Genomic DNA, 18,187 nt, shown 5'->3' on the forward strand with positions numbered 1-18,187 from the left:
CATAGGGAGGTGTTTAAACTTTAGGAAATAACTTTTTTTTTCCTGCCTCAGGTTTATTTGTGCAAATAGCACAGGAGGACCCCAGCCCCATGCAGATGGCAGCCGGCGGGGGTGGGGGGAGGGGGGCGGTTGCACCAGTCCTTCTGTCCTCATGTTGGCAGACAGAGATATCTACTCTGAAGCCTTTGTAGGGGTCTGAGCACCTTTGGGAGCCTGAGCTGGAACTGAAGCTGGAGCTGCAATCTGGACCTTGGTTTCATCCTTGGCTTTGGCCTTTGGCTGGCACAGCCTGAGCAACTTGGCAATGCAGGCATGAGCATGCTTCCCAAGCTTGGGGTGGGCAATGCAGGCAAGTCGACTGAACTTGCGGCTGACACCCTTTGGGATCTTGGGCTTAACCTCCTTGGGCTTTACAAGGGGCTTGATAGCCTCGGCACGTGCACTCATGGCCTTGGCACTGTTGGCTTGCATCTTCTTTAAGCTCTTCTTGTTGTGCTTCTTGGCAAAGCGCATGTTTCTCAGGAACTTGGGGTCGACCCCCTTAAGAGATTCGTATCTTTGTTATCAAGCTTTCTTGATGCCATTGCTGTGCCATTTTTGGGACTGGTTGTGTGTGGTGTGGTTCTTGGACTTGGCCGTGTCTGCACTTTAAGCCGCGGTTCCTGAAGCACCTACAATTGGAAGAGCAGGAAATATCTTAATGATAAGAACTGTGGCTTTTTCCGAAGGTTATTGCCCAGCTATTTGTGCTCAATTAACTACCGGTGATGATAATCAATGAGAATGTGGCTGAGACTGCAGCCACGCCTCTGCTGTCTAAAGCCCACAGTCCCTTGGCAAAGGGTTCCTCACTCAGGGCAGCACCAGCAGAGGAGGCTCCCTTGGTGATGGAGCACGAACATGTTCGGGCATGGTTGGTGGCTTTTTCCCTTTGGAGGAATTTCTTCGTGAGAAGCTAGAAAGAGCCTTAGAGGTAACCAGTTGACTTGTCTGTAAACCCTGCAGCTCATCAGCATTACCTGGGAAATTTGTTAACAATTATAGATACCCAGCGTCTGACCCCAGAACCATTAAATCTGGGGGAGGAGAATGAGGATTTATACTATAAACAATTTCAGCAGGTGACTCCAAAGTTCAGCCAGGCTTGAAAACAACTTATGTTGTCCAACTGCCCTTATTTCATAAAGTAGTAAACCGAGAACAAGAAAAGGCAAGTGCCTTGGCTGAGGTCTGCAGGCTGGTTGTGAGAGTTTAATGTGGAATGCAGGCCTGCTGTCTCCTAAACTGGTGCGCTGTGTGTTATGTGGCCTCTCTCATAAAATATTGGCTCTCCTTGGGGAGAGATATAGAAAACACGTGTGAGTAAAACACAGTCAGTGATGGGGTAATCCTTTGCACTGAATGCTCAAGTCACCAGGACTCAGTGCTGGCCATCACTTGCTGTAATTAGTCAAATATTTTGGTTAAGAATTCAGCATCACTGGCCAGGTGCCGTGGCTCATGCCTGTAATCCAGCACTTTGGGAGGCTGAGGCGGGCGGATCACCTGAGGTCAGGAGTTCAAGACCAGCCTGGCCCACATGGTGAAACCCTGTCTCTACTAAAATACAAAAATTAGCTGGGTGTGGTGGCGGGTGCCTGTAATCCCAGCTACTCAGGAGGCTGAGGCAAGAGAATCGCTTGAATCTAGGAGGCGGAGGTTGCAGTGAGCCAGGATCGCACCACTGCACTCCAACCTGAGCGACAGAGCGAGACTCCGTTTAAAAAAAAAAAAAAAAAGAATTCAGCTTCACTGGCTGGGTGCCATGGCCCATGCCTGTAATCCCAGTACTTTGGGAGGGTGAAGCGGGCAGGTGACTTGAGATCAGAAATTCGAGACCAGCTTGGGCAGCATGTTGAAGCCCCATCTCTACAAAAAACACAAAAAATTAGCTTGTTGTGATACAGGCGCCCGCCATCACGCCTGGCTAATTTTTTGTACTTTTAGTAGAGACAAGGTTTCACTATGTTGGCCAGGCTGGTCTCGAACTCTTGACCTCAGGATCCACCCACCTCTCCTCCCCAAGTGCTGAGATTACAGGCATGACCAAAAACAATTTCCAGCTGCAGGGGAATGGTTGAATAATTTACGATGCATTCACATATTGTTAATAGCTACTGCTTATTCTGTGCTTACTGTGCCAGGTATTGCTTTAAGCACTTTTGTTGTTATTAATTAATTTATTTTTTTGAGACAGAGTCTCTCTCTGTTGCCCAGGCTAGAGTGCAATGGCGTGATCTCAGCTCACTGCAACCTCCACCTCCCAGGTTCAAGCAATTGTCCCTGCCTCAGCCTCCTGAGTAGCTGGGATTACAGGTGCCCACCACCATGCCTGGCTAATTTTTGTATTTTTTAGTAGAGACAGGGTTTCACCATGCTGGCCAGGCTGGTCTTGAACTCCTGACCTCAGTTGATCCGTCTGTCTCAGCCTCCCAAAGTGGTGGGATTACAGGTATGAACCACCATGCCCGGCCCATTTATTAATTAAAATAACTTTATGGGGCAGATACTATTATCCTTACTTTATAGTTAAGGAAACAGAGTCAGAGAAGTTAAGTAATTTGTCCAAAGTCACCAAGCTAGGAGGTAGATGAGTCAGGATTCAAACCTGACTTGAGACTCCTCTCAACCACTAAACTGTCTCTTGTATAGCCAACCATTAGTACAATAAACCACTAATAATTTGCTGAAGAATGCTTGCTTTGCATGAAATAAGGGCTAAACTGAATGACTACATTTATTGTTAAACACACATAGGAAATGCTTATGACATATTTAAATGGGGGAGAAAAGCCGGATATCACTGTATGTACATTATAATTTTAACTATAGAAAGTTGCAGAAAAATGCCCAGGAAGAAAATAGGCCAAATGGTTAATTCTGTTTGTGGTTGATGGGCTGACAATTTTTCCCCCTTGCTTCTTTAACTTTGTCTGACTTTTCCGAATTTTCTAAAGCAAATGTTAACCGTAACATCAGAAAAAACACTATTAAAAACATGAGACCTTACAGATGCAGGCTCATGACAGATCACCAACAGGCAGCAAATACTGATCCTCCTCCACTCAAAGAAATTAACTGCAAAGAAGTTTCATTGACCCATGTAACTGTCATCCTTAGATCATTAATACACAGAAGGCAATTTCTACTTTGGTTCTGATAGCAGTCTCCCAAGAGAAGCCAATTTCCTGAATCTTTTTGAGAGAATTTATTACAAGCATCTTTGCTTCCTCAGAGTCCCCGAGCTCTTGTATTCCCTGCCATTATCAGTGTATCTGGTCTCCTGGGCATAGCTTATGAGTAGACGTTCAATACATGAAAATTATTATTACGAACTGAGATATTTTGCTAAAACATACATGATTTGGGAACAGAGTCTTGGTTTCTCCTTGTATCTTCCCAGGGATTTAGGATGGGGTTGGACACAGAAGATAATTGGGTGAAGGGCAGCCTAACTACTCATGTGGCCACATGATACGTGTATGTCTATTTCTCTGACCTATCCTGATCTCGCCATGCCCGTGTTCTACTCTGAGGTTTCTGGAGCCAGCAAGTCACTTCTTGCTGTACTCAGGGCTGTGGGGCCAGCCATCTTTCCAGTCTTATGGCTGTGATCCTTTCATGAGACCTGTTTCTAGTTTCCAGCCCCTGCATTCTAGCACTCTTCTTCTCTGCCCCCACTCTGCTTTATCAGCCCATCTGTGCAGGTCTGCCTCACAGCAATCAGCAGGAGCCATCCCTGTGTGCTTAAATTAGAGATGCTGTTATTCTCTCTCTCTCTCTCTCTTTTAATAAAGAAAAGGAAGTCATTTCTTACAGTTATGGAGGCTGAGAAGTCCAAGGTCAATGGACTGTATCTGGTGAGAGCTTTCATGCAAGTGGGGAGTCTGCAGAGTTCCATAGTGGCACAGGGCATCACATGGCAAGGGGGCTGAGCATGCTGCTATTTTCTTTCTACTTTTAAACTTGAGTTCTACAGACTTAGTAGACTAGCTGTGAACATATATATATATATATAATCATCCATAAGGCTGGCAGCACTGAAAGCCAACGTGGTGGGCACAGGCAAACCACAGTTCTTTTAGGCCCCTGAACCTATCCTCATATTAGACAACATGTACTGAAGAGGAGACGTGACATGAAGAGGAGAGCTGTGAGGTTTATTTAAGGAACTTGATGAACATCCGTAGTGGGTGGGGAAGAAAGATTTGGGAGGAAATTTTCAACTGCTTATTGTCTTTTTTTTTTTCCTCATGAAACATCACCTCCAATTCAAGAGTGTTATGAACATATTATTTGCAGGTGGATTGTTGTAAATGAAAATTATGTGTATTAATCCATAAGATGTCTGAAATGATGACTGAGCAATGCATTACCTAAAAATATTATATATTGGCTAAGGTTGCGGTCAAGGGTTGGGGGAGGGAAGAGGGATGTGTTAGTCTGTTTGGGCTGCTATAACAAAAACACCATAAATCAGGTGGCTTGTAAACAATAGGAATTTATCGCTTATGGTTTTAGAGGCTGGTAAGTCCAACATTAAAATGATGGCAGACTTGGTGTTTAGAGAAGGCTCAGTCTCCTGGTCATAAGTGGTACCTTCTAGCTGCAGCTTCATATGTTGGAAGGGGCTAGCTAGCTCTCTGGAGTCTCTTTTATTTTACTTTTTAATATTTGTTTATTTATTTACTTATTTTTGAGAGAGAATCTTGCTCTGTTTGCCCAGGCTGGAGTGTGGTGGCATGATCTTGGCTCGCTGCAACCTCTGCCTTCCGGGTTCAAACAATTCTCCTGCCTCAGCCTCCCGAGTACCTGGGACTACAGGCGAGTGCTACCACGTCCAGCTAGTTTTTTGTATTTTTAGTAGGGATGAAGTTTCACCATGTTGACCAGGCTAGTCTTGAACTCCTGACCTCAGGTGATCTGCCCATCTCAATCTCCCAAAATGCTGGGATCACAGGTGTGAGCCACCATGCCTGGCCCGGGTCTCTTTTATAAGGGCGTTAGTTCAATTTGTGAGGGCTCTGCCCTCATAACGTAATCACCTCCCCCAAACGCCCCACCTCCTAATACCATCATCTTGGGGGTTTGGAATTCATCGTATGAATTTTGGGGGGATACAACATTCAGACCATAGCAGGAAGGTGTGGGTGGAGGGCCCACAACTGAGATACTGTCCAGAGGGAAAGTGGGTATCTGTACTCCTCAAAAAAACCAAAACCAACCTGTCAAGGCAGGGACCCCAGAGAAAATGGGAGGAGAAGCGTCACACGCATAGACTGGGGAGGACAGGATCATCTCCAAAGTAATGCCCCAGCCTCTGCCTCCTACCTACAGGTCAGAGGGTCCCAACCGATGAGAGAGAACCTCGGTGGAGGCTGCTCCACAATGGCTCCCCTCCTGGAATTTTACCAGGAGCACCCTTGCTTGCCCACTCATCTGTCTCAGACGCTCAGGAAATGTTCACACGTGTCATATCATTTGTGCTTATCTCAGTGTTGAGATAACCTTTTCCCTTGTTTTCTCCTTAATTTGGTTTTCCAGTTCTCTGGAAAAGAGAACTGTGGAGTGGGGACTGGACAACCTCTGAAAGAGCCTCTCCTGCTTTTGTGGAGTGCAGTGATGTGATCTCGGCTCACTGTAAGCTCCGCCTCCTGGGTTCACACCATTCTCCCGCCTCAGCCTCCTGAGTGGCTGGGACTACAGACGCCCGCCATTGTGCGCCCGCCTAATTTTGTTTTTGTATTTTTAGTAGAGATGGAGTTTCACCATGTTAGCCAGGATGGTCTTGATCTCCTGACCCCGTGATCTGCCCACCTTGGCCTCCCAAGGGGCTGGGATTACAGGCGTGAGCCACCACGCCCAGCCCCGGCTAATTTGTTTTGTGTTTTTAGTACAGACAGGGTTTCATTGTGCTAGCCAGGGTGGTCTCGGTCTCCTGACCTCGTGATCCGCCTGCCTAGGCCTCCCAAAGCGCTGGGATTACAGGCGTGAACCACTGCGCCCGGCTGTTCTTAAGTAGTGCTGACACACGGGTGATGATGAAGGAGATGATTAAGGCTTTCAAAGAAAGTGGAAGAATGTGTCAAATTCTCTCTTCACTTCCTAGATGACTTCAGTTTCTTAATCCATAAAATAGGACTAAGACCATTACTTATCCGATGAAAAGGAGACAATGTAATAAACAAGGTGCTTTGAATCCTGTATTAGTCCATTGTCACACTACTGAGAAAATTATAAATTACCTGAGACTGGGTAATTTATAAACAAAAGAGGTTTAATTGACTCAAAGTTCCGCATGGCTGGGGAGGCCTCAGGAAACTTATAATCATGGTGGAAGGTGAAGGGGAAGCAGGGCACATCTTACATGGTGGCAGGTGAGAGAGAGAATACAGGGGAAATGCCAGACACTCATCAAACAACCAGATCCCGTGAGAACTCTCTATCACAAGAACATCATGGGGGAAACCGCCCCCATGATCCAATCGCCTCCCATGAGGCCCCCTCCCCTGACACATGTGGATTAAAATTCAAGATGAGATTTTTGGGTGGGGACACAGAGCCAAACCATGTCAGATCGCCAAGTGGTAGCTATTATTTAGATGTCCTTTTCTTCTGTCTTGTTACAGTCACTGACACAGTTCAGGCTCTTATTATATCTCCACTGATGTCAGCTTCCAATCTAGTCTCTTGCATTCTCTGCTTCTGCCATCTACTTTCCAGTGTGGTGCCAGAGGAATCCTTGTAAAATACAAAGATGCATGTCATGCTACTGCACAAAATCTTTTAATAGCCTCCTTTTTTTTCCTCCCTTTTTAGAATAGGGCCTAAAATCTTCAATGTAGCATCCTTCCAGAAATAGTCTTCTGAACTTGTCTGCTTCTATTCATTCACTCATACATACATTTTACTGTCAGGAGCACCTCTGTATGCCAAACACTAAGCTAAGTGTTTCACATAGGTCATTTCACATAATCCTGAAAACAACGCTTTCCTTAATATCTCCATTTTGCAGAAGAGGAAAGGGAGGCTCACAGGATGTGGAACTCACCCAAGAAGGCACAGCGAGTTGGTCATAAAGATTTGAATTCACTCTGGCTGGCACTCCCTTCAATTGGAGCTCTTTGTACTGAGCAAAAATGCCTCAGGGGCAGCAGGGAAGGGAATGACAGTATCAGCAGAAGGGAGCCAGGATCAGGACAGGGAGGAAGCAGTGTTTGGAAGAATGGTGCTGGGGACAGGGTGCGGATGTAACTTCCCTTTCCAAGGTTGGTGATGGGGAGTAGGCACCTCATTTGAAGACAGAACTCTGGGCCTGGGCTTCAGGCACTTTAAGTGTGCGCGGGACTTTGTGTTCCTAGAGGACCCCCAAACCTTCCAGTATCTCCCTCCTTTCCACCTTCCCACCCAGCACACAGCCTGGTGCCTAGTGTGCACTCAGTAGACAACTGGGATATGACTATTGCCTCTGGTAGTCACATCCTCTCTTTGGGCTATGGGAGGCTGGAGTGGAGGCCTTAAAGGCCCCTCCCGCCCTCCTGTTGGGCAGTGTTTCTGTCTTAGGGACATCGCCTTGGGGCTATCGGGGATGGTCAGTACGCAGCTTGGTTAATCCTCTTTCCTTCCCCAGCAGCCCCACCGTCATCCGGGTGAAAAGAAAGAAACTCGCTCCCTCCACCATCCAGGCTGAGGCTTCGGTCTTTCAGCTTGCAGCTTGGGGTGGAAGCCTCTGGGTGCAGGGGTTCGAGGACGCTCCTCTCCTTCTGTATTTGCCATTTGAGAGCGCCCAGTAGGAGCCATGCCTCAATGTTAGGAGGTTAATGCCGAACGCAGTGAAAGATTTTGTTCTTTCCTATTCTAGGTAAGAGCAACACGAGTCTTCAGAGAGGTTAAGCGACTTCCTCAGGGTCTCGCAGTCAGCAGGTAGCAGAGACCGGGTGTACAGTGCCCGCATGTTAGGACCAAAAGCCAGACACTGCTGGATTGACCCCTCGCGGCCAAGCGGGGTAGAGGCATTTAGGGGTCCTTGCGCAGCCGCGTGGCCCCTCCCACTCGGCCCTCGATCCACCCTCCTTGAGGGCAGGCAGGATTCTAGCATCACCCAGTGCCCTCATCAGGAATCTTTAACCCCAAGCCCGCTCGCTAGCGACCTCCAGGCCGGTTTGGGGCGCGGTGTGGCCGGTGGCGAGAGGTGGAGTGGGGGCGGAGACCGACCCAGTCTTCGCAACTCTATTTGCATACGGAGGCGACTCGCTTCCTTCCCGCCCCTCTGCCGCGCTCTTCTTCCTTCCTTCTCCAGTCCCTTCCACTCTGCGTCTTCTGTCCCCCGTTCCTCCCCAGCGGACCCCTCCTCCGAGACTCCCTAGTGGGGTTCCCAGCTCCCGGGCGCTCCTGCCCTTGCCGAGCGCGTTTTCTGGAGTCACCTGGGGGAGGGGAGTCCTGGGCAGGGCCGGCCTGGGGAAGACGCCTGGGGCACTGCCTGGCGCTAACAAAGGGAGACTGTACCGACCGGCGTGGGCGCGGAGCGGGCGGCCGCCAAAGAGCGGGCTGAGCAACCGCAGCCTCCGCGGCCGAGAGTGCAGCGAGTGAGTAGGGGGTGCGGTGGGCGGCGGCGCGGCCCGGGCTCTCCCGGGAGCAGTGTGATGCAAAGGGACGCGGGAGGATAGCCGAGCCGCGGGGTCCGTGGCGCGCCTAGGGCGCAGGGAATCTCTCTCCAGCTCCGCCTCAGCTGCCTTGGCTCCCGGGCTGGCCGCCTTTTGGCTGGGGGTGTGTGTATTTTTGTCGGGGCCAAAGGGCTCCGCGAGCCTGCGGATCCACAACAAACCCACGTGCGCGCAGCCCCGGGGAACATGGATTTCTCCACGGCACCGTCAGTATTGAGTGGGGTGGCGGGGGGGCGGTGCGCCTTGCAGAGTCCGGGTTCCTTCAAATCCTGCCTTCTGGGTTTACGGATCGACAAATTGAGGCCCGCGGCAGCGGAGGGGGCACAGGCACCATAACAAACCCACGTGCGCCCTGCCCGGAGATCTGGACGCACCGCAAACCCTTAGGGGCCGCCCTGCGGTGCCGGGCCATTGTCTCAGCCTCCGGGGAGGGAGTGGCTCTAGAGGCGCCACTTGCTGGAAGAGGGCGAGAGAGACATTTAAAAGGTACCGCTTGGGCATCAGACTAAACTGCCAGACTTAAAAAGGGAAACCAAAACAAGAAAGCAGCTACAAAAAGGTTACTCCAGGCTGAAAGTCGGTCCCCGGCCGTGGCGCATTCGTTTGGGTGAAGTGGACCACCCCTCACCTTCACCTCCTGGAGGTCTCTTAGAGATGTGGGTTGGGTTAAGGGTCTAAGGGTGCCCCTCAAAAAAAGAGAGTGCTGGGCGCACTATTGTCCCCGCACTCCGGCGATTGCCTCTGTGGGGATCTTTTGGGCGCCTCCTCAGCCTGCGGGAAGAATGTACGCGTCGCCCAGTGCGGTCTTGCACTTTGCCTCTGAGGCCCGTGTCCGTGTGCCCAGACACTCCAGATGTCACTAGCCCCTTTTGGCTTGTTAATGCATTTTCGCAAGCAAGGCCAGCCGAGACCTCGTGTTCTAGCTGGGGACGTGCAATTTTCAGTTCGGAGTTTATTTGAAAGAAATTCCGAGGTCCGGAAAGAGAGGACTCTTGTTTGTTTGCTTTTTCTTTGCTTATATATGCTCAGCTCAGCTTTGCAGATGTTAATCAGACACGGTCTGCAGCAGGGAGATGGTTTCTCGGTGAATTGGTCTCTGAGGCGATGGTGTTGGTGCAGGTTGTGGGCGTGCAGTGTGAGCAGGAATGGAGACGCCGCCGCCCCAGTGTGTGCCTGCTGAGCGGGCGGGCTGCTGCCTCACCTTGGCTAGTGTGGCTGAAGATTAACCTGTCCCTGGGGGGAACTGGAGAGCCTCCAATCCTATTCCACTGTTATTGAAAAGGTCTAGAGAGCATCTAGGGAGCCTTCTCATTTTACAGGCAGGAAGCTGAGGCCGGAGAGTTCAGCCACTTGCCCAAGTTTAAACCGGGTGAAACGGGCCACAGAGAGAACACTTGAGTGTGGGTCTCCCAACTCCCACTGCATCGCTCTGCGGGCAACTAAAGGCAAAACCGGGATTCTGTGATTGGCTTAAAAGGCCGTGGCCTTAGGCAGAATAGCGTTAAACAAAGAGAGTAATTCAAATCGAAAGCTGCACCCTTCCATTATCCCTTTCAAGAGTTCTTTATTCTTTTGAGAAAAAATAGATTTAGTAATTCCTTACTCTCCTTCTAGCCTTTCAAAACCTTAGTTATTTTTCTCTCCTGGCTGCCCCTTCCCCTCAAATTGGAATAAGGCCAGCTACGGAGACTCAGATGTTTTGCCTCTCATCCTTGTGCCAGGAGGCCTTTGTTTGGGCATCAGCCCCACGGGGAAGAAAGTGTCTCTTAGCAAGCTACTCCTGAGCCACTTGTGGGAGAACAAAGCGTTGTTTTCATGGATCTTATTAAAGTTACTTTTTTTTAATGAGAGTCCCATGGAAGTAGCTGCTTATTTTTGTATTTGGCAGAGAAGTAGGAAAAGCAAAAAAATACTGAGAAGCCGGATTTCCCCAAAGTTAACATGTTGTTTTGCACTGTCCCTGTTATCTCCTAGTTACACTTGTTTCTTTTCCTTAGAGTTTCCAGCGTGTTTCACTTTCAATGTGATTCTGATAGCAACAGGAGGCAGCCGGATGCCAAGGCAGATAGGGGCAGGTACCTGGTGAAACCCCCACCTCCAGGCCAAAGACAGTTTAAAGCCTGAAAGCCAAGCTACGAGTTAAATCCTCAGACCAGAGTGAGAACTTGTCTGTTTGGCGTGCTTTCCCCTAATTGATCCCTACCTTTCAGCTATTTTACATATACCCACCTTTTCCTAATTGGTTTTCTACGCTGCTGCCATGCCCACCTTTGAGAGGTGTCTTTGCTTTAATCTTTTTTGCATACTCACAAACCGGTCAGCGTGCACTCCCTATTCTGAGTCCATAAAAGGCCCCTGACTCAGCCACCCTGGGGAACTTTTCCGTCTTCAGGTAGGGGACCAACCCCGTGTCCCCTCTCTGCTGATAGCTGTTTTCAACACTCAATAAAATTCTTATCTGCCTTCCTCTCCCTTCAATGTCCAGTGTATCCTCATTATTCTTTGGTGTGGTGCAAGAGCTCGGAACCACCGAACGCAGGTACAAGCTATATAATACAGTGAGCTGGGACACACCTGCATGGCTGAGCGAGGCACAGGTGGGGCGTTGCTGGCCGGAGGACCAAGAAGAAAAATCCTACATCAATTCCACTTGGCACTGCAGTATAGTTTTCTCACCAGGACGCTGACCTTGTAAGGAGCTTCAGAAATCATGTGACTGGACCCTTTTTCTTTCCAGATGGGAAAACTGAGGTGTAGAGAAATTACTTGCCCAATGATACACAACAATGCATGGTCTACTTTTAGTGCCCCTTTTTGCGTAAAAGGGAAATGGTTGCATCAAACCAGTTGTTGGTACTCCAGAGAAAAGCCAAACTTATGGTTGTTATAACAACACCCTTTAAGTCAGAGAACCAATTCCTTATGGATTTTAATAGGTTTGGTTATTAAGCAAAGCCAGGGATCCCAGTGGTAGGTATGCTGAATAGTGCAGTTATCTCTGGGGATCAGCTTTCTTTAGTGTTTACTAAATGGTTCACTTTACTCTTGTGCTGGGTTCCTCCATGTCTCTCTGTCTTGTGCTTCCCCATTTAGGGGCTGCTTTGTATGAAATCATAAGGCAAGAGGCAGTGAGAAGACAGAAGAGAGAGGCGCCACTTAGCTCTTGATGCTACTTAACCTCTTGGGCTCCAGTTTCCTTCTTCGTACAGTGAGAATCCTCCTTGCCCGGTCTCTGCACAGGCTGTTCCAGCGGAGCGGAAGATGCTCAGGCCATAGGAGGGGTTTGGGGTCATCTTCCTGCCTCCAGTATTACTTTAAAACCAGCAGGCTGGGCCAGGCGCGGTGGCTCACTGCAGTAATCCCAGCACTTCAGGAGGCCGAGGAGGGAAGGGTTCGAATTCCTTGAGCGCAGCAGTTTGAGACCAGCCTGAGCAACATAGTGAGACTACCTCCCCCATCGGCCATCTCTACAAAAAATAAAAGAACAAAATTAGCTGGGTGTGGTGGCACACTCCTGTGGTCCCAGCTACTTGGGAGGCTGAGACAGGAGAATCGCTGGAGCCTGTGAGGTGGAGGTTGCAGTGAGCCGAGATCTCGCCACTGTACTCCAGCCTGGGGACATAGCGAGACCCTGTCTCAAAAACAGAAAACAAAACAAAACAACAACAACAGAAAACCAGCAGGCTGCCTCTGCGTTGTGTAAAGTGAGGGGAGTAAGGTGTGTGAATCTCCTGGGCTTGTTGAGGGCAGTAAGTCACATGACGCGTTCTTATGACTGGTCAGACCTTTTGGCAGGCTTGAGTGCTTACCAGCTTTTAAAAAATTTTATTTATTTATTTATTTATTGTTTTTTCAGACGGAGTCTTGCTCTGTCGCCCAGGCTGGAGTGCAGTGGTGCAATCTCGCCGCACTGCAAGCTCCACCTCCCAGGTTCGCGCCATTCTCCTGCCTCAGCCTCCTGAGTAGCTGGGACTACAGGCACCTGCCACCATGCCTGGCTAATTTTTGTATATTTAGTAGAGACGGGGTTTCACCTTGTTAGCCAGGATGGTCTTGATCAAAAATTTTATTTTTTTTAAACTTTTATTCTGGGTTCAGAGGTACGTGTGCAGGTTTGTTACACAGGTAAACTTGTGTCATGGGGGTTTGGTGGACAGAGTATTTAGTCACTCAGGTACTAAACCTAGTACCCAGTAATTATTTTCCCTGCTCCCTTTCCTCCTGCCACCCTCCACCCTTCAAGAAGGCCCTGGTGTCTGTTGTTTCCCCTCTTTGTGTCCATGTGTTCTCATTATTTAGCTCCCACTTACAAGTAAGAACATGTGGTATTGGTTTTCTGCTCCTGCATTAGTTTGCTAAAGATAATGACCTCCAGCTCCATCCGTGTTCCTGCAGAGGATATGATCTCATTCTTTTTTATGGCTGCATAGTATTCCATGGTATATATAATATGTACCGCATTTTCTTTATCTAGGCTACTGTTGATGGGTATTTAGGTCTTTGCTGTTGTGAATAGTGCTGCAGTGAACATATGCGGGCATGTGTCTTTATGGTAGAACAATTTATATTCCTTCAGGTATTTACTGAGTAATGGGATTGCTGGGTCAATGGCAGTTCTATTTTTAGTTTTTCCAGCAATCCCCACACTGCTTTCTACAATGGTTGAACTAATTTACACTCCCACCAACAGTGTATCAGCATTGCCTTTTCTCTGCAACCTTGCCAGCATCTGTTACTTTCTGACTTTCTGATAATATCCATTCTGACTGGTGTGAGACCAGCTTTTAAAGTGTTAGGGAATGTTAGTGGGAGAATGACCCCATAGGGTAAGCTCATGTGCTCAGATTAGAAGACCTCACCTGTCACAAAGAGGTGTAAAGCAAGGCCTGCCAAACTATCAAGGGAGGCTTTGAGTAGTTGTGAAGTTTGTGTGACTCTAAGGTGACTAGAACTAGTAAAAAAAAAAAAAAAAAAATTAAAACCAGAACCTTCACACATAAGTGAGTAAAATCTCAAGTCATTCTATTTATGTATTCTGTATTTACTGACAAACAGGTGGTGGGGGTGGAGGGGGTCTTGTGCTTAGCCTGGGATTACAAAGAGCATGGAGACCCACCCATTCTTTGTCCAAGGGAAGCCCAGCCTAGCTCCACTACCCTTGCTTAAAACACTTCTGGCTCTCCTTTAGAAATTGCCCTCAGGAGCCCAGAGAAAATTGATCTAATTTATCTCAATATTGACCTCTGGGGTCCCCTTCTCTTCATGAATAAAGGCAAGAGCAGGTGGTAAATGACAGAGTACAAGAGGGAAGGCTTCAGAGAAAATCTGGCCCTCCATAAATATGAGGACATGGTTGCATTAAAAATATACAGGAATAATTCGTTAATGAAATTCACAGTAATTGTTCTGGACCATTAGATTCCTAAGAATTTAGACAGGGAATTAGTTGCTCCGATGTAGTATCGGTGATTTGTTCTATAAGAACTGAATTAGAGGCAAATGAATTTTTTCTTGCTTGTCTGCAGAAAACTATATCATGGCATTCTGACTCCTATAGATGTATTTTTGATAGGCTTATATGTAACAGTAGCATTGAGCAGTGCAGTTTCACCATATTAAAATACTGAGATGATTTTCTAAATAATTATTATACTAGAAAGGTCAGGTTAGCCTTCAGAGTCAATGTAGTGATTTAAATTTTATTTATTCTGATTATAAAAATAAAGCTAGGGGCCGGGCACTGTGGCTCATGCCTGTAATTTCAGCACTTTGGGAGGCCGAAGCAGCTGGATCACCTGAGGTCAGGAGTTCAAGACCAGCCTGGCCAACATGGTGAAACCCCATTTCTACTAAAAACACAAAAATCAGCCGGGCATGGTGGGTGGCTGCCTGTAATCCCAGCTACTTTGGAGGCTGAGGCAGGAGAATCGTTTGAACCCTGGAGGCGGAGGTTGCAGTGAGCCAAGACTGCATTACTGTACTCCAGCCGGGGTGACAGAGCAAGACTCTGTCTCAAAAAAAAAAAAAAAAAAAGCTTGACCGTTGAGGATAATTTGGAAAGTACTGTACAAAAAAAGCATAGAGAAACAGAAAAAAATTCTGCTATCCAAAGACAACCCCTCTTAACAGTTGGCAATTTTCCTTCTTTTTTTTTTAAATGGATTTATTTTTTGTAAATGGTTGAGAACATACTGTATGTGCAGTTATGTCTCTTGCCTTCTTGCTTAACCTTCCCATATATATATTTCATGGTTAACATTGCATTAAAGCTGTATCCTTTCATTCGTCACCCATATCAGCTGTTTTGCGTCTCCAAAGTTGTGTGGGCCCCTGGGATCTGATCATTTCAGTGAGGGCCTGTAAAATTTCAGGAGCCTCCAACTGCCTCTGCCTTTCCCATCATTGCCTCAAATGTTCAGCCATCACCCATCGGTTCTTTAGAAGTCTACAGGTACTGACAGTACAGTGGGGAGAGAAGAGCCCTGCACGTGACCTCGAGTTCCAGTCTGCCCTTGTGACCTTCAAAAACTTAACTTTAATACCCCAGTCTTCAATGTCTGCATGTGTTAAACGAGCAACTCCAGGGTCACATGTTAATTTATTCACCACATGTTTGAGTGCCCACTCTAAACCAAAGACAAATAAGAAGAGCTTAGTTTTTTAGAAGCTCATAGTTCAAAGGAGGAGGCAGGGGTAACAAGAGATTAGTGCAGGATGCCGTGCGAACGTGAGGAGGGAGTCACCAATGCCTGGAGCAGTGGGAACAGCCTCCTGCATGAGGCCACACTGGGCAGCCAACCACATCTAACTTTCTCTTATTGTAATTGACACTGTGATTAAAATATCTGAAGAGCCAGGTGTGGTGGCTCACTCCTGTAATCCCAGCACTTTGGGAGGCTGAGGCAGGCAGATCACCTGAGGTCAGGAGTTCGAGACCTGCCTGGCCAACATGGTGAAACCCTGTCTCTACCAAAAATACAAAAAACAGCCAGGCGTGGTGGCAGGTGCCTATAATCCCAGTTACTCAGGAGGCTGAGGTGGGATAATTGCTAGAACCCGGTAGGCGGAGGTTGCAGTGAGGTGAGATCGCACCACTGCACTCCAGACTGGGTGACAGAGCGAGACTCTGTCTCAAAAGGAAATGAAATGAAATGAAATAAAATAAAATATTTATTTAATTTATTATGAAGGAATCTCTGTTCATTTTCCAGATGATTCTCATAGGATAGTCCTAAAGTTGAAATTACTGGGTTATACTTTAAAGGGTATGACCATTTTTACAACTTCATGGATTTAGTTCAATTACCTATAAAGTCTTAAAGTAGCTAAATATCTATTGTGGGAATGGGAAAAACTAACAGCACAAGCAATTCGGGATTTGCATTCTTGCCCACTATGTATCACCGATGTAGACTTGGACAAGCTACTTAAGCTTACTAAGCTTCAATCTCCTTCTCTGTAAAATGGGGATAACAGACCTTATCTCATAGGGCGATTATGAGCATTAGATGAAATCGTGGGTAAAAGGCTCAGTACAGTGCCAGGTATACAAGAAGCATTCAGTTAAGTAATAGCTGTTATTGTTATAACTGAGGTTTTCACAAGCCGCACACTTTTGCTCCTGATATTTTTTCTTACCGTGACAGCAGGCCATTGTTTGGTTTTCTGTGCTGAGGGAAGCAGAAAGTTAATTAAAATGGAAACCCCCACCAAGTGACAAGTTGAGAGGGAAATGATCACTCACATGATGCATCAAAAAAAAAAAAAAGTCTTTTTTATTATGGAAAATTTCAGACATACAAAAGGACAAAGAAGAGTGTAAGGAACCCTATATCATATCACCTGGCTTCAACTATGACTGAAACGCGTGGCTGATCCGTAACCCCATCGTCAACCCCAGATTACATGGACGTACATCCCAGACATCTTATCAGCCGAGCCATAGCTATTTCAGTCACATGATGCATATTTGAGGCACTGAGTTGTGCTGGCTAGGAGCCTGTCTCTGCTGTCGCAGTCATGGGACTGTGTGTGTGTGTATGTGTGGGGAGGATTGGGAGTTAGGAGAGAGACAGAAAGTCAACCTAGGACCTTTTTTTTTTTTTTCTTTTTTGAGACAGGGTCTCGCACTGTCACTCAGGCTGGAGTGCAGTGGGATGATCATGACTCGCTGCAGTCTCTGACCTCCCAGGCACAAGCGATCCTCCTGCCTCAGCCTCCGAGTAGCTGGGACTACAGGCATGCACCATCACACCCAGTTAATTTTATTTTTTTTGTAGAGATGGGTGTCTCACCGTGTTGCCCAGGCTTGAACTCCTGGACTCAACTGATCCTCCTGCCTTGGACTCCCAAAGTGCTGGGATTACAGGCATGAGCCACCGTGCCGAGCTTCCAACCTGGGCACTTCTTAAGCTTTACTGGCCAAGTAAGGAGGCCTTGCTGTGTCGAAAACAGACAGGGTGGGAGGAGCACTGAACTCGGAGTCAGGAAACCTGATTTCAAATAAGGGCCCCACCCCTTAATGGATTTATGCTTTTAGAAAGTGACTTTTGAATTTCTTGGAGCATATTTGTAAACATTTTGTGAGTATTAAATGAGATAACCTATGTGACAGCTCAAGTGGCTCAATGTGAGTTGGACCTAAATCAGACTCGAGCCCAGCCTTCCCTTCCTGAGAGGCAGCCTCCATATTGCAGTTTAGGTCCCTGACTGCCACCTGCAGCCTCACCAGAATGCATTCAGGGAGGGTTGCTGCCGGTCTCTCATGCCGAAGATGTGGTGGTAGCTCAGATGAGCACCTGACACACAACGCCCCACGCTTGCAAATCTCCCATCCCCTCTGTTAGTTAGCCCCTTCCCTCTGCTTTATGGATGAGGGCGAGGACCCAGAGAAGGTCCCAGTCCTTGGTAGCAGGCCCTCTCTCACACCCCTTCTGTGGGAAGACAGGGTCCCTTTTCCACCTCTGACTTTGATGATTCTTGGTCTCCTCTAACTTGCTGTTACACCCAAGTAGGAATTTTTGACTCAAATAAAATAGGAGTTGATCTGATTTAGTAATCAAGTAAAAGTCCTCTCCTTAATCCACTGGGACACCCGTTATTTCAAGACCTGGACTGTGACTTGTGGTCTCTGGCTGTTGCTGGCTAGCTCTGTGACCTTGGACAAATGCATGCCACCCTGGGTATGCCACCTCAGAGAATCAACTCTCAGCCCTGTGCAGCCCTTTCCAGCTCTGAGATTATCAAATGAAACATACATGTAAGACTGGGAGGCTTCTTCACATAAATAATAAATGAAATGGTTTTTTTTTAGAATATTCACATGGGGTAAAAAATTAACCCCTCAGCTTATGCCATTCCTCCCTCATTCCACTTCTCTTTGCAGTGACTACTGTTTGCAGTTTGATGTCTGTCCTTCTAGCCCATCTGTACACATTTATATATGTATTTGTGTTATATGCAAATACATTTTTAAAACTCAGTAG

At 47.4% G+C, this 18,187-nt stretch overlaps 1 protein-coding gene across 2 annotated transcripts in view; it reads left to right on the forward strand.

Moving 5' to 3' along the window:
• The first annotated feature begins 8,315 nt into the window (after positions 1-8,315).
• Positions 8,316-18,187, forward strand: part of ST6GAL1 (ST6 beta-galactoside alpha-2,6-sialyltransferase 1) — a 147,852-nt gene continuing 137,980 nt past the window's right edge. Inside the window, exon 1 of one of the 2 annotated variants that reach the window (XM_032171876.2) lies at positions 8,316-8,624. The gene's annotated coding sequence lies outside the window, so the exon portion shown is untranslated. The remainder of the gene's footprint in view (positions 8,625-18,187) is intronic. The other variant, XM_032171872.2, reaches the window with a different exon arrangement.

The sequence above is a fragment of the Hylobates moloch genome, unplaced genomic scaffold, assembly GCF_009828535.3.
Source record: "Hylobates moloch isolate HMO894 unplaced genomic scaffold, HMol_V3 SCAFFOLD_13, whole genome shotgun sequence".
Taxonomy (NCBI): Eukaryota; Metazoa; Chordata; class Mammalia; order Primates; family Hylobatidae; genus Hylobates; species Hylobates moloch.